The 14847-nt window shown below is 39.3% G+C and overlaps 1 protein-coding gene across 6 annotated transcripts in view; it reads left to right on the top strand.

The window, feature by feature from the left end:
* The window catches only part of RABGAP1L (RAB GTPase activating protein 1 like), a 229957-nt gene that overhangs the window by 104891 nt on the left and 110219 nt on the right, over positions 1-14847 (top strand). Inside the window, exon 1 of one of the 6 annotated variants that reach the window (XM_058808738.1) lies at positions 1852-1903. The exons of the other annotated variants lie outside the window; for them this stretch is intronic. The gene's annotated coding sequence lies outside the window, so the exon portion shown is untranslated. Of the gene's footprint in view, positions 1-1851; positions 1904-14847 lie in introns of those variants that run through there. 6 annotated transcript variants of the gene reach the window in all.

The following is a 14847-nucleotide window of genomic DNA, read 5'->3' as shown; positions in this document are numbered from 1 at the left end:
TCTCCCAGTGCTACTTTATGTACCAGCAGACCCACAGCTTGTTTGTAAAGACAAATCCCTCATTCCTCTCACCTTCCAGCCACTCCTGCCTTTCCAGTGCAGTGCAGGAGTTTGCCAGGTGGGTGCTGGTGCTGTTGTGCCAGAGCCCCCCTTTGCTTCCCTCAGTGCCTGGGGCAGCACAGCCATGTTTTCATGGAATAACATGGAACTGCAGCCACAGCTTGTCAATAACTCAAATGGAGGCATAATGCACTGTGCCTGATCTGTGCTGGAGGTGAATTTTCTTGCTTTATCTTATTGACAATTAAAGCCTATTCTATTGTTTTGTTACTGATTTTTTTTGGACTGTAAGCCATGCACTAATTCTGTCTTCTTTTGGGTAATATTTTTGTTATGAAATATTCTAGATATTTTTATTTTGAAAATAATTAAAGAAACCCAATAAAAATATATTTTTTTAATTTAATTGTATGCAGCACTGACATAGTGATCTAGATAGAGTACATCTGTTTAGTTATTCCAGATTTTCCTTGTTTCTCTGACCCTCAAGCATGAAGATTTTAATTCTGTAGCTGCCAGCAAAGTGAAATGTCATCTAAGTCATTACCATAATTTTTCCCATGTATGTGCATTATATGAATTTAAATGCTAATGGGAGTATTTTTTTAAGCGTGTTGCCTTGTAAAGTTTCTTTTAAAAATAAAAAACTGAACAGGACTTCTTTGTTTAAAGATGAATGGTATGATACCAATTGATCTTTATATTGGGACAGGAAAGTTATCTACAATTCAATTCAATTATATCTCTATATTTCATCATTTACTACAAGCTTTCTCAGGTGTTCACAAAATACTACCTCTATTACAATACATTGTGCATTTATTGTGCTGTCCAAATGATTTTATTGCTGTGTGATAGCTTTAAAATGGATGGGAAAACAAAAATACATTCTGCTCATTAAAGAGTTGTGTATCAAGTTCAACTTCATTAGTTTTGATTAGGATTGAGTTGGTGCCATCTGTGCTGTCAGCATTGCGCATCTTTTACATAAAAGATGAGAGATTGGAAATCCAATTCTCTGCTTGGTGTGGTTTGCCCTCTTCCTTGGTGTGGTTTTGTACAAAATTAACTTGGCTGGACTCCATTTCTTTGTAGCTGAGGTTTTTATTTTTGGCTTCAGTTACCTGGCAGAGGAGTCTTTGGCCAAGTTTTGATCTTCTGGTTACCATGTAAATTACTTTTTTTTTAAAAAGCTTCAAGTGTGTTGGTTTCAATGCATTTTCAAGATTAAGAAATACCACAACATGTTACTGCTACATTTAGAAATATTGTCTGTGATAATACTGAAATACATTAAAAACTAGTGAAGTGAGGAAAATAAAATAGGATTGGCTGCTAGAGAGGCAGATAACTTTCCTGAGTGCAGAGCTAACTAGTATTATAGGGAGCACTGCATGCAGGTAGGGGGCACTGAAATCTCCAAGAGAAGTTAATGAGCAATCAAGCAAAGCCAATCTCTGTTGATAACAGATGTCCATTCCTACACTGCTTCAGCAGACAGAATTCTTCCTATAGATAGACACATATTTAATAATATACATAATATTAGACTTATGTATAGATTATAACATTATATTATGTATAACAATATGCATAATATTTTGAGGGGGATAGAATGTAAGAAAAAGTGGAGAAGGCAATCTCACCCCTGAGGAGTTGCAGCTGCACTAATTACCAAAGATTAGGAGCAGGGCTGCCCTTAACAGGCCACAGCTGTGTCCAATAAGGATGGGTGCTATAAAAGAGTGGGTTAGGTGAGGAGAAAGCTGGAGTTTGTTGGCTGTGCTGTGAAGAAGAAGGAGTCAGTGCTGTGAGGAGATGCCCGTGAGCAATCACCAAGAAGGTATGGAACTTTTGCAATAAAATGACAACAATATGTAATAAATATACACATATTTAAATGGTAGATGTAAGCATAGCAGGCGCACAGGTGATCTGAGAGTTCCTGTGTCACAGCTGCTAATGAATTACACCAGCTCCTGTTTAGGGCAGCAACTCCTGTGCTCCATTCTTTCCAGTACTTTCAGTTGCAGAGGAACTTTAAACTTTTTCCTCCATGACGTATGAAGTGGCACAGAGCTGCTGCTTTTGGTAGAGATAAGAGGGAGTTCCTTGAGAGCTCAGCTGCTCTAAATTGGGTTGGCTGCAGCCCTGCCCCCTGGCCTGCCCTGCTGACCATTGCCACCTCCTCTGCTTTTGTACTGCCACTGTGGCTTGTGTGAGCAGCCAGAAGAGTCATCAGGGAGCTGACCTGGATGGAAATTAATGATGTATTTTCCTCTGGGGTAGCTGTGGCCTAGATTAGTTCAGTGTGTGATCAGATAAGTGCTGCTGCTGGCTTGGGGGAGTGTGTGGGATGTGCAGCCAAGGGGAGGGGCAGCACAAGCCATGGTCACTGCAGTTGCCATGTGCTCCGTACACGGCTGGGATGCAGCATTGCAGAAGGGGATGGCTAATGGAGGCAGGGGTTAATTTGTCCTTTGACTCAAAGTGATGATCAGTATGTTTAATTCCCTTGATTTCCAATAGGATCATCATTTCTTTGTAGGGTTAAAGTGCTGTCGTTTGGCCCCACAAAATTAGTTCTGAAGTATAAAACACAATTCTATGAGCTGTTGACTTTCATTTTTGTGAGTGGCTCTGCAGGCTAGAGCTGCACTGTGGTATTTGTGAGGTCCCTAGGACGAGATGAGAATTTGATTCTAAGTTCTCAGAAGGCTGATGCATTATTTTATTATAGGCTTTTTTATTTTATTACATGGTATTATGTGAAGGCTTTATTGTTTTATTATATGATATTATATTAAAGAATGCTATACTGAAACTATACTAAAGAAAAAGAAAGGATACATCAGAAGGCTAAACAACAATGATAATGACAGCTTGTGACTGACTCCTCAGAGTCTGACACAGCTGGCTGTGATTGGTTATTAAGTTAAAACAATTCACATGGAACCAATCAAAGATGCACCTGTTGGTAAATGATCTCCAGACCACATTCCCAAGCAATCAGGTAATTATTGTTTTCATTTCTCTCTGAGGCTTCTCAGCTTCCCGGAAAAAAATCCTGGGCAAAGAAAAGTTTTCAGAAAATATTATAGTAATACTGCACACTTTTCCATAATGGTAGTTTTATCCTTAGAAATTAAAATATTACTTTCATGTTACAGACAGTCTTTGAGATCTTGAAAAATTCCGGTAGTTCTATTGACAAAAAGTAACAACAGAACACAGGCAGTATCTTTAGTGATTTCAGTCATCCCTTGGTGCTTTCTCTAAAAACCCCTTCAAATGTGGATTTTAGACAACTCCTGGATACAATTTTATTTTATTTAGCTGGAATAAATCTTTCTTGGCTTTTTCCTTTCTCTTTGAGGTGATGTGTGGGAACCTCTGAGCAGCTTCACGTGTTCCCAGCACTCAGGCTGTAATTGCAGCCTGCTGCTAAGAGCTGCTCTTCTCCTCTCTCTGGGAGCCAGCTGGAAAATCAGTAGTAAGCTTAACCAAGCATGAAAAACTATTGGCATACAAATTAACACTTAAATACTTAAGGGTCTGGGCTGTTGGTTTGAGGGGGTTTTTTTGCAAACTTCTGAAATACATCTTTGTTCTCTCTAAAACCAACTCTGCCACATCATTGGCTATTTCTAGGTTATCCACTGGAAAATAGGTGTGAAAAATAGATTTGCTTTGCAGCTGCAGTGATGGTAATGTACTTTGATATGTGTTTAAGGTGTGTCTAGTGTACTTAGAGTGCAAAATTTTTTTATCTCATACTCCTACTGGTCCTAAAGACCTGGTTTGCTGCTTCACCCTATGATGTCAGTGCCAGTGATGATGGGGTTTATCTTAACCCACATGAGTGTAGTTCCTGAGCATTTATTTTGTATTTTTCTTCCTTTTCTTGCCCAGAAGCTTCGCAGTCCTGTTTGTTTGTGTCCTGCAAGGTTCCTCCTATCATCCTGTCAATTATTGATGAGGTCTGCTCTTGGACCATTTGTTTGTTGCGAATAATTTCAAAGACAAATAAAAGACCCCTCTGCAAATTTAATGTATTGCCCTTTTGCAGTGTGTTATCCTGTTGTCTTGGAACAGTGCACAGGGAGAAACAATCCAAAGCCAAAGCTATTTTGTTTAAAGTTTTATGCATTATATATTTTTTTCTGTGAAGCTACAATATGTGACATATCTTGGATGACCAGGAAATACAGGAATTACATGATTTGCATATGGAATATCAAATGCTTTTAAGTTAGTAATTTAAATATTAGTATTCTGGTTGTGTTAAAGGACAAACAAGCAAAAGATGGTTTGTTTAATTACATTATGAGCCTGAGAGTTAGAGACAGTGCTGTGAGTTTTAACTCTTCATAGCCCAAACAAAAATGTGCCTCATGGAGGAAGGGACCATCCCTAGGTCGGCTGGGAAATATGCAAAGTTGATTTCTCCTGGACACAGTGAAACTGCGTTTTTGTGTATGTTATTAGAGGAAAAGTGGAGGCTCCATCTGCTCTATGCTGAGTTTCAAGTAATTTTTCAGGTGAAATTGGGATTTCTTATTTTTCTCCCCACCACTTTGACACTTTGATTTGTGATGACTACTTTAAGCACTAGATGAAGTAATACAAGGCAACTTAAAACTTAAAATAATTGTATTTGAGATATGATCAATCCCTGGAGTTTTAAACCTAGAATCTTACCTCCCCCACCTTTTTTTTTCCAAGTTTCTTATTATTTTAGTATCCCATTTTTGATAAGTAGCTGGCGCTGCTGCTCAGATAGGGCAGAACTTTTAAGTAATTTTTCTAGCACTTGCTTTGAAACAGCAAATTTAGCTTCAAGAAAACTACAGAGATAATTTAAAAGTGTGTCTTGAGACTGAACTTCTATATTTTGTCTTTTTACCTGTCACACAAAACAAGGCTGAACTGAAAATAACAGGCTGTGAACTTTAATATTGTTAACTGCTGATTGAGTCACTGTGGCACTGCACTGGGAGGTTTAATGGGGTTAAAGAAACTTAGATAAAATCATCTTCAATTATAAAACTAGAATTATCTGTTAAATTATTAGCTCTCTACCTTACACTGAGACATACATAGTAATTTATTTAAATTTTCATTATGAATAGAATATCCTAGTTTTATGTTAGATTTGTAAGAAATTGTGCATCAAGTCAAATACTTTTGGAATCTTTGGTGATAAAATATTTTTTTATTAAAAGGAAACATGGGTAAATGGGCACTGTCATGTAGGAGAGCAGAAGGCTGAGACACTCCAGGTGTTTCCTGGATGCACATTTTTTAGTTTTCCTATAAGTAGAAAACCTGAATCATTGCAGAAAAAGCTGCAAGTACTTTATGGAAAACTTCCTACCATTTTGTGTTTGGACTCAGATCTGGTTTTATTGGATCTGGTTTTATCTAGGTTTGATGTTTTCCATATTTTATATTCTATCTTAGTAAGACATTTATGTAATGGCACATTAATCTTTTCCCTCTGCTTAATCTCTCAGTGAAAAGCTGTAACCTACTTTCTGTAACAGTAAATTTATTTTTCTTTCTTGGTCTTGGGAAGGTGAAACTGCTGTTGAGACTCAATTCTGCTAATGCCCTGATCAACATTTGTTCTGTGCTTTCCTACAAAAACCAGACTCATTATCTTAATAAAGTCATTAGATGGATCCTTAGACAAAATACACCTGCCTTTTGGGTCATAGTTATAAAACAATTTGGGGAAGTTTACAATGCCAAAATGCACATTAAAAATGTTCACCATAATGGTGCCCTGTAGTAATTAGCATATCCACAAAGAAACATGCTCATTTTGTCTGATTATTTCCTAAGCAGGAGTCTGTTTGTGGGCCACTAGGTTGGTAGAAATATCCTTGTGACTGTGCTCTGTGCTTGTATGGGCTGTGTGCCCTCAGGGAGTTTGCTGTGGTTTGGGAGCCTCTGTGCTCTGCTGAAGGGGTCACACAGGAGGATTCAGATAAGAGGAGTGAGTGGAAGTGCATTGTGGCTTTGGAAGTTTAGAATAAAATTAAATAGTGGTTTGATTGGAAGGGGCCTATGACAATCATCCAGTCCAACTAACCACTTCAGGGCTGAATAAAGGTTAAGGCTTGTTTTCAAGGGTGTTGTTCAAATGCTCTTTATAAAACACTGGATACACCCTGTGTAAGATAGAGACATGAGATGCCAATTCCAGTGGGCTCTGCAGCTTTATCATCCATGTCAGGGAAGGTATAGGTTGGATATTAGGAAGCAATTTTCCACTGAAAGACTAATAAAGTACTGGAATGCTCTTTCCAGGGACATGGTAGAATCACAATCTCTGGATGTGTTTAAAGGAAGACTGGACATGGCACTTGGTGCTATAGGCTAGTTGAGGTGTTTAGGGCATAGGTTGGACTTGATGATCTTAAGAGGTCTCTTCCAACCTCATTATTCTGTGATTCTGTGATCATCCTGCTCCAAAGATCAGGTTTTATTACACTGATGTAGTTAGTTAGCTGTGTTGCAGTCCTTATTAAGACTTAATACAATTTTTATGGCTTTTGAAATTATTTTTTCCACCGTTTCTTACACATGAACTAAAGTTTCAGCAGCTGCCAGCAGCACATGCAGCCAGTGTTAAATATGAGACCCCTTGAGTGAGGAGAGATTTCTCCTTCCACTGAGCTGAGCTCCCTAGCAGTTTTTTCATCCTGCTCTGAAGTCAAGGCATTTCTAAGAGGAGGTTTGGCCACTCTGCTGCAGTCTGTGACAGGAGAGTCCCAATTTCACAGATTTGGTACATGGGGTTGTTGGTATCTTAATTTAGATGCACATCATATTTGAAGGAAAGGGTGCCAGCTCTCCTGCTTGTTGGTAGTTTTTTTATTATTATTGTTATTAATTTGCTTGCATATGTCAGCAATAACAATAACTTTTGTAAAGTAGTTTTCTCCTTTTTGCCATTAGGAACAGAATGTATTTGAGTATCATGTGATGTTCTTTGTGTCTTACTTAATCCTTTGGCCATGCTATGTGCTCTGTGAAAATGGTGATGTACACACTCTTGCAAACCTATCCTAGAATAACCTGGTTTGGAAGGGACCCACAAAAATCATCAACTCTGTCTCCTAATCCCAAGCTCTAGCTGGGACCTTACACAACAAGGGGTGTCATGCCACTGGCTGAGCACAGTGTATGGCATTCAATTTTAAATCAGTACTAAATAATAGAACACAATGGATTGCTTTTTATGTTTTCAATTGAACTTTTCATATTTAATGTTCTAAACCTCGTGTGGATCTCATTTTTGTAAGCCAAGTGACCCAAACCAACATAGTCTATTAGTCTGTAAATGCACAGATACTGAAAGGCTTTTCTAGAAAGAACAGCCTCTGAAAATACAAAAAAAATATAAAGTGCATGTGACTCACAAATACTGCTCACCTGGAAATGTGATTGTTACATGGAAATGGATGTATAAATGAATGTGGTGTTACAGAAGTGTGGATTCATAGATAGTAGAAAGCTATCTTTATTTTAATTTTCCCAGGTATGCATTTGTCAACTTTTAAATGGTTCTTCCAATTAATTTTTCTTTCACTTTGTGAGGTAACAGTTGCCCATGGTGGTAAAAGTGGCAAATACCCCATTCCCTGTGAGGAACGTTGTGGTTTGTTTTCATTTTATCATTACAACTTTCCTTCACTCTTCTTTGCCTGGAAGGGTTTATACTGAAATGAGTTAATTGCATTTATGATGATGAAAGCAATTGGTTTTATGTGTTTCATGGTTATTCCTTGTTTTTATGGGATGGGAAATCATTGCTTTTCCCTTTAGTATTGCTCATTGGCAGAAATGTCAGAGATGCCAAGGAGAGATTGTGTTGGTTCACTTTGAATTAGCATATTTAAACAGATTCACTTTTGTCATTGAGAGAGTTTGCACAGACATCAACAGAAATTTTATTCATGTCTTATTTTGAAAATCAAGGGAATCAGTAAGAAATTATTGTGAAGTAACAGGATTATGTGTAAATCTAGATAACTCCCCCATTATAGTCTAAATAATTGGAATAACTAAACATAATCATTAAATAAGAGATGCACATAGGGTTCCTTGACTTCTGACAAGCAGACAGAACTGTTGCAGTATCCCTAAAATCTAGTTTTTCTTATACTCTGCCTGTATGAAGTGCTTGAGAAATGTTCAAATACACTAAAAAGCAATACATAGAAGACTGGTAACATTTGAAATTTGAGTTTGGATTATTTCTGTGTACTGTGCTGTCCTTTCAGGGTCTGGTCTCGGTGGTTATGACCCATATGTGACCAGATAAATCCTGTCTGATGTCAGTGCTGTATTGATCTGAATCTGAGGAGCCAGTCGAAAGCGAATTCCAGTTTTTCAACAATAGGAATAAACTGGATCAATATAAAAAAAGCAAAAATAGAGTTTCTTATGGTGATTGACACATTGCCCCCACAGGCCCCAATTACATGCAGAGGTCTCCATCGTGGCCCTTCCTTTATCCTGTGTGGTGCTGTTCTCTCTGCTGGGAAATGGGGCTTTGGGAAATTGGGGAAGCTGGATCCAGAAATCTCTGTAGCTTGAATGGGCTAGTTTGCCGTGGCATTGGAGACACAGAATGAGCTGGTGGGCATGGCAGTTTGTAGCACCCTGAGAAACTTGGAGTATAACAAAGGCTAGTGAGGAGGTGAAGGTTCTGGAACATCTCTGCTGTGGGGAAAGCTGGGACTGTTCAGCCTGGAGCAGAAAAGGCTGGAGGGGATCTTACAAATGTGCATAAATACCTGGAGGGAGGTTGTAAAGAAGCCAGAGCCAGGCTCTCCTCAGTGGGCACACAGGAGCCTCATCAGAGCATATGGAAAAACCCCTTTACTGTGGGGTGAACAAGGACAGGTTGTCCAGGGGGATTGTGGAGTCTTCACCTCCAAAGCTGCCTGGAAATGGTCCAGGACAACAAGCCCTGCCCTGCCAGGCAGGTTGGATCAGATGACCTCCAGAGGTCCTTTCCCAGACAAAAATTTGTGATGCTTGTCCTTGCAGTATTTTTCTTCATTAGTTCATCTAAAGTTGTATTAAAGACTTGTAGGAATAAGCTCTGATATAACTCACTGTAAGCAGCATCTGCCTAAACCTGCTCTTAGCATATGTCGTGTCTCTGTGCACTGCATTCCCTCTCCTTGAAACCATGAGAAGACTTGAGGGAAGGGCTGAGCACTCTCCTTGTATCAGCATCTCTAAATTGCTTATGCCCATGCTTCATCCTGCAGCCAACTGCAGGGATGCACTCATAGTACACGCTGCCTGCTGGTTGCTCAGCAGACACCTGAAGGGATGCAGGTTCAGCAGCTGTCCTCAGTGTCTCAGCCACTGTGAAGGATTCAGAAATTGTAGGTGAATAGAAATTTTTAAAGTAAATTTGCTTAGAAACCAGGAATAAAATAGAATGAAATGTTATGGGCACTGATAGCTGGCCTTATCTAACTTTTCCTTTTAGTGCAGTGTTAATGGTATCTTTGTAATTGCTTCCACATTCTGACCAAGGCAGGCACAAAACCCATGTGCTTGTATTTTTCTCCTTTTCCCTAACTGGCTGGCTGGCCTTCATCTTCTGCTGTGCACTGTTCCCTCAGTCTGGAGTAAAGATTTACCGATCTTGTTGAAAAGTGATTTTGATCTTTTATGCTCCCAAAGAGCCTCTTTGGTCTGGTGGGCTGATGTCAGTGTTCAGTGGTGCAAAGGGCTCTCAAGTCAACAAACCCACCAGCTTTTGGGTTTCTTATAAGGAGAATTGAGAAGATTGCTCTATAATGGAATCTTAATAGTCCTAGAAGGTGAGTGGTTATAAAAACTCCTTCCAAATAATGAAATTCCTTTTGCAGAAAGGAAAAGGTGAAGGTGATGTTGTGACAGCAAGTATTAAAGTGAGGTGTCCAGGATATCAAATGATTGCTGAATTACAGAGTTGTTGTCAGGGAGTGGGTCTGGGATGTACCTGAACTGGTATGTAAACATTCCAGCTTTCCCTGGGTCTTGCTGAAGTGTTTCTGCCTGGATTATTGGAAGAACTCCATTGTTTAAGAAAATGAGGGACAGGAGTTTCCTTTTTGAAGAAACAAGTCTGTGTACTTCAATGACAAAAAGCTTAAGGAGCTTTTAAAAGACAATATATTGGCAGTTCTTTATGTGCATACTGCTACAAGGCATTTCCTCCTTGTTACAATCAGTGTCACTGAGTTGGATAAATTTGCAGCATTTTCTCCTTTTATTAATGTTTTGCTAGCAGGAAGCAATACCAGATGCCAAAGGTCAGGGTGTGCTAATAGGGTATAGCTGTAAATTTTATTGGAATTCTTCCTTAGACGCAGTTTTTGAAGGACAAGTCTGGAAAATGAGACTTGAACTGATTACGCTGATCACATTAGCTTTTGATGGTAAAAGTAGGCCTAATTTCAGAATTTGTAAAAATGTTACTAGGTAGATATCTGCTTGTTCAGTAATGCTATAGGAAACTTACCTTCTAAGACCCAGGGTTTTCTTCTTAAAGGTTTGGGTTTTTTTTTAAGAATTACAATATTTTGGGGTTTTATACTTCCTGTAGTGAAAAATCATTGTAAGTTTTGGAACACTATCAATTGGAGTAGATAGGTAGGAGTCAAGGATTCAACTACATAACTTTTTCCATTTCCTGTGAAGTTTGACATGAATTTTCCACAACCATCTGATACTGGGGCAGTTAAGGATTGCTTGTTAGAAACAGGCTTTAACCTTTCCACTTGCTTCTGGAGATTATTCTGAGTTAGAGTTGAAATACTCAAATGTCAAATTTCAGATTCATAACAAGAACATTTTTTCTTATCTTTACCAGAGGAGACATAATCAGGAACCTAATCTAGAAATCAGCAAACCAGAAGGAACTTGGGCAAAATTACTTGCTACATGGGTGAATCTGTTGGCTACCTTTTCATTGTTTGTCTGTTTGTAAAGTAATGCCTATAGACATACCAGAGAAAAAGGTGCAGTGGTCATGACTAGACTGGATAATGTGGCATTTACTTGTGCTCATCTATCCTTATGTCCTCCAGAGAGCCAACCTTGTGGAGTGCTAGCTGTTAAAAAACCAGATCAAATCTTAACCAAAATCCAGTGCTTAAACAATTGTCTTCAGCATTTAACAAAAGAATGCTTGATATCATACCTGCTAAAGATCACATAAACCAAATGAAGCCCCAACATAGTAAAATATATATGGAAATACTGTGGGATCTACAAACAGATGTGGAGAAAAAACCTACCCAAACATCATCAGGGGTACAGAGCACCCCAGCTCTTGTGGCAGATCAGGGAGCTTCCAAGCTGAGTCCTTGGGAGTAACTCTGAAGTCATCTCATTCCATGCCTATAGTAAAACATCAAGCCTGGTACATTCAGAAGTTGACCTCTTGCCCAGTAGCACAAATAGTGTTTTTCTTCTGTCAACAACATTCAGACAGGATATGGGAGAGTAAGGAGAATAAATTATGTATCAGTAGCACAGGAGAGAGAGAGAGTGTGTACAGAATGGCAGAGGGAGAAGGAAAACAAACCACAAAGATAGTAAAGGTCATGGATATCTTTTATTTTTCAGAACAACAGAGTTTATGGAGAATTGTTTTGTGTCTGATCTAATTTTGTTGGGGTTTTTTAGAGAAAAATGTCATCTCCTCTGTTGCTGATTGATGACTCAATCCTGCTAAGGGCTGAGCTGTTTTTTTACTTCTGTGGCTGCTACAGTATAGAATCCCAAAATGGTTTGGGTTGGAAGAGACCTTAAAGACCATCTCATTCCACCTCCCCTGCCATGGGCAGGGACACCTTCTACTAGAGCAGGTTGCTCCAACCTGGTCTTGGATACTTCAGGTGCAAACACAGCTTCTCTGGGGTACCTGTGCCAGGGCCGCCCACCTTCACATGGAGGAATTTCTTCCCAATATTCCCTTTCACCCTGCCCTGTGTTAGTGTGAAGCCATTCCCCCTTGTCCTTTTAAGTTCCTGATGTAGAGTCCCTCTCCAGCTTCCTTGTAGCCCCTTCAGATACTGGGGCTGGGAGGTCTCCACACAACCCTCCCTTCTACAGGCTGAGCAGCCTCACCTTTCTCAGCTTGTCTCCATAGGACAGAAGCTTTAGTCCTCTTATCAACTTCATGGCATCCTTTGGACTTGCTCCAACAGTTCCTTCTCCTTAAGACAGTCATCACAACATATCGCTTTCTTTTTTAAAGCTGCCTACAGAGTAGTATTGACATAAGAATTAGTATTATTTTCTGACTTCCTTTTCCTTCCACAGTCTTTAGGAACCATGGAATTGTCATTCTTTGTCACCCAGGTCTACTTTGTCCAGCATCTTGTAGCTAAAAACTATCAGCAGCAGCTTCTGAGAGGGTTAAAAACCTTATGCTGGACAGGTGGTAAATATGTCCTCATCATCCTGCTCCCAGGTAGTTTTAAGATTGATTTAAGTGTTAAGAGAAACTCTCTGCCCAGATGAGAAGACGTGGCTTCAAGTTGGGCCAGGGCAGGTTTAATTTAGATATTAGGGAATTTTTTTTCTCTGAAAGGATAACTAGGCATTGGAGCAGACTGCCTGGGCAGTGATGGAGTCACCATCCTTGAAAACGTTGAAGAAATGTGTGGATGTGGCACTTGAGGATGTGATTTAGTGGTGAACACAGCCATGCTGGGTTGTCAGTTGGACTCAATGATCTTTCTAAAAGGTCTCTTCCAACCTTAATGATCCTCTGGATTCTGTGAAATACTTTGACAGCCTTCCAAAGTGAGCATCATTTCCCAGTTCCTTGGCAGTCATGTGGGTGATGCAACAGTTCCTAACAAGCTCCTGGCTAGTGCAGTCCCACTGGTAATATATGTAAAAGCAGCAGAGTCCCATCCTACCAGCTTTTTGACACCTAGAGAACAATCTGTTTAGAAATTATAGATAAATTTGCATACCAGGCCTAAAAAGAGACATGTTGTAGATTTAATCTGAGGATCCTGGGAATTCTCAAAATGTGGCCACTGCCTGCTCAAACACAGCTTGAGATGAATGGGACATAATTTGATAAAAGATGTTGACTTTCTTTGGGCAGAGCTATATTAGTAATCCAAAATGATGAGAGAAGAGATGCTTTGATACTAAATTTAGCTCCAGGTGTGACCTGCCAGGGCTGCTCAGATACAAACTATTGATCTGGCCCTATGGCCAGGAATCCTCCTGTTCCTTCTGCTTGTGGAAAGCAGTTTTGTCCAAAGAGCAATAGATACAGCTGATAGTGAGCCAGAATTGGCAAAGTTCAGCTGACCAGGGTATTTACTGAATTAGCCTAAATATGTTGACTTTCAGCATATTGATATGTAACTGTTAAAAAAAATACTCTAAAGAATAATCCTCTGGGTTTTTTTCCCAGTTTCTGTTTCTCTGTTAATTAGTACTCTCTGAGTGTTAGATGCTCTCAGTTGAATAAAAGCTGATGCTGATTGAAAGAAAAATCTGTTTATAGACAGGAGTTGAATTACAAGATATGTTACAGAAACACTAAAGAAGAAGTGAGCATAAGCCAGACATCTTTTATTCAATGTCTTTAAAAGGAAGAGCTATTGATTTTTTTCTTTTTTTTCGAATACTGATTAGTAGGGAACCTGGGATTTTCTTGGATCACATATTCTACTTGGACGGTTGTAATATGTATGGAAAATGAGGAGAGGAAAGGGATTGATGATGTGTATAAGATGTGTTGGCACCATGTGCTGTCAGATTTCACTGAAAGCAGGAATTTGGTAGGACATCAGTAATAAAGGAACAGAGCTACGTGCTGGTTTTGCAGATCATTTCAAACCCATTGATTGACCTCATCACTTCTGTGTGTTCTGTATTTTTTGCCTGTTTTAGAGGGCTTCACGTTATTACTCATATTCCCACATGTGGTGTGGGGAACTGCACAGAACCATAGAGAACTATAAGGAACAAAATAAAACATACACCAAAAATCTGTTCCTTCAGCAAACACTTGGCTACTGAACCCATGTGATAATGTCAGTAACATGCAGCTGGCAAGTCAGTGTTTAAATTTATGGCTTTTCAGGATTAGGAGGCGGTTTATTGAGGGTACCTCCAACTCCAGATATCAGCAGATGTGTTTCACATCCTGGATAAACAAGTGGTGAATGTCTCTGTTGGCCTAGGAATTTCTACTTTCCATACAACATGTAGAAAAGTTTCAGTATCTGATCCTTAAGAAGCATGGCACACCAGATTTCCTGGGCATGGTAATTTTAAATGTTGAAAGCCTATTTTGATTTTTTTTTTCCCCTTTTCTTACTTTCCTTGGTATTCTGGATCTAGCTTTTTTAGCTAGTGAAGAGATTAAGTACAGGCAGGACAGTGTGCTGCAAAATCAGCTCTTTCAGCCTCACCAGAGATGCAGACCCTTAAAATGGGCCAAGCACATGAACTTGAACTGAGTCTCCAGCACAGAGAATCCCAGACTGGTTTGTGTTGGAAGAAACCTTAATTCTCATCTCCTTCCAACCCCTGCCATGGGTAGTGATACCTTCCACTAGAAAATGTAAATCATATTTCCATGTGTAAACACATGTGATAAAACCCAGCTTGAATGAGTTAAATGTCAGAGACAAGCCTTTGGAAGTGAAGTACAGCATGAAAATTGCCTACTCATGTAGATAATGGTGTCTTCTAGATCCCACTGAGCTCTTTTGTTTTGGGTTGTTT

The sequence above is a fragment of the Ammospiza caudacuta genome, chromosome 7 (genome assembly GCF_027887145.1).
Source record: "Ammospiza caudacuta isolate bAmmCau1 chromosome 7, bAmmCau1.pri, whole genome shotgun sequence".
Lineage (NCBI taxonomy): Eukaryota > Metazoa > Chordata > Aves > Passeriformes > Passerellidae > Ammospiza > Ammospiza caudacuta.
Note: the sequence above shows the minus strand (reverse complement) of the source record. Positions and strands in the feature narration are given on the sequence as shown.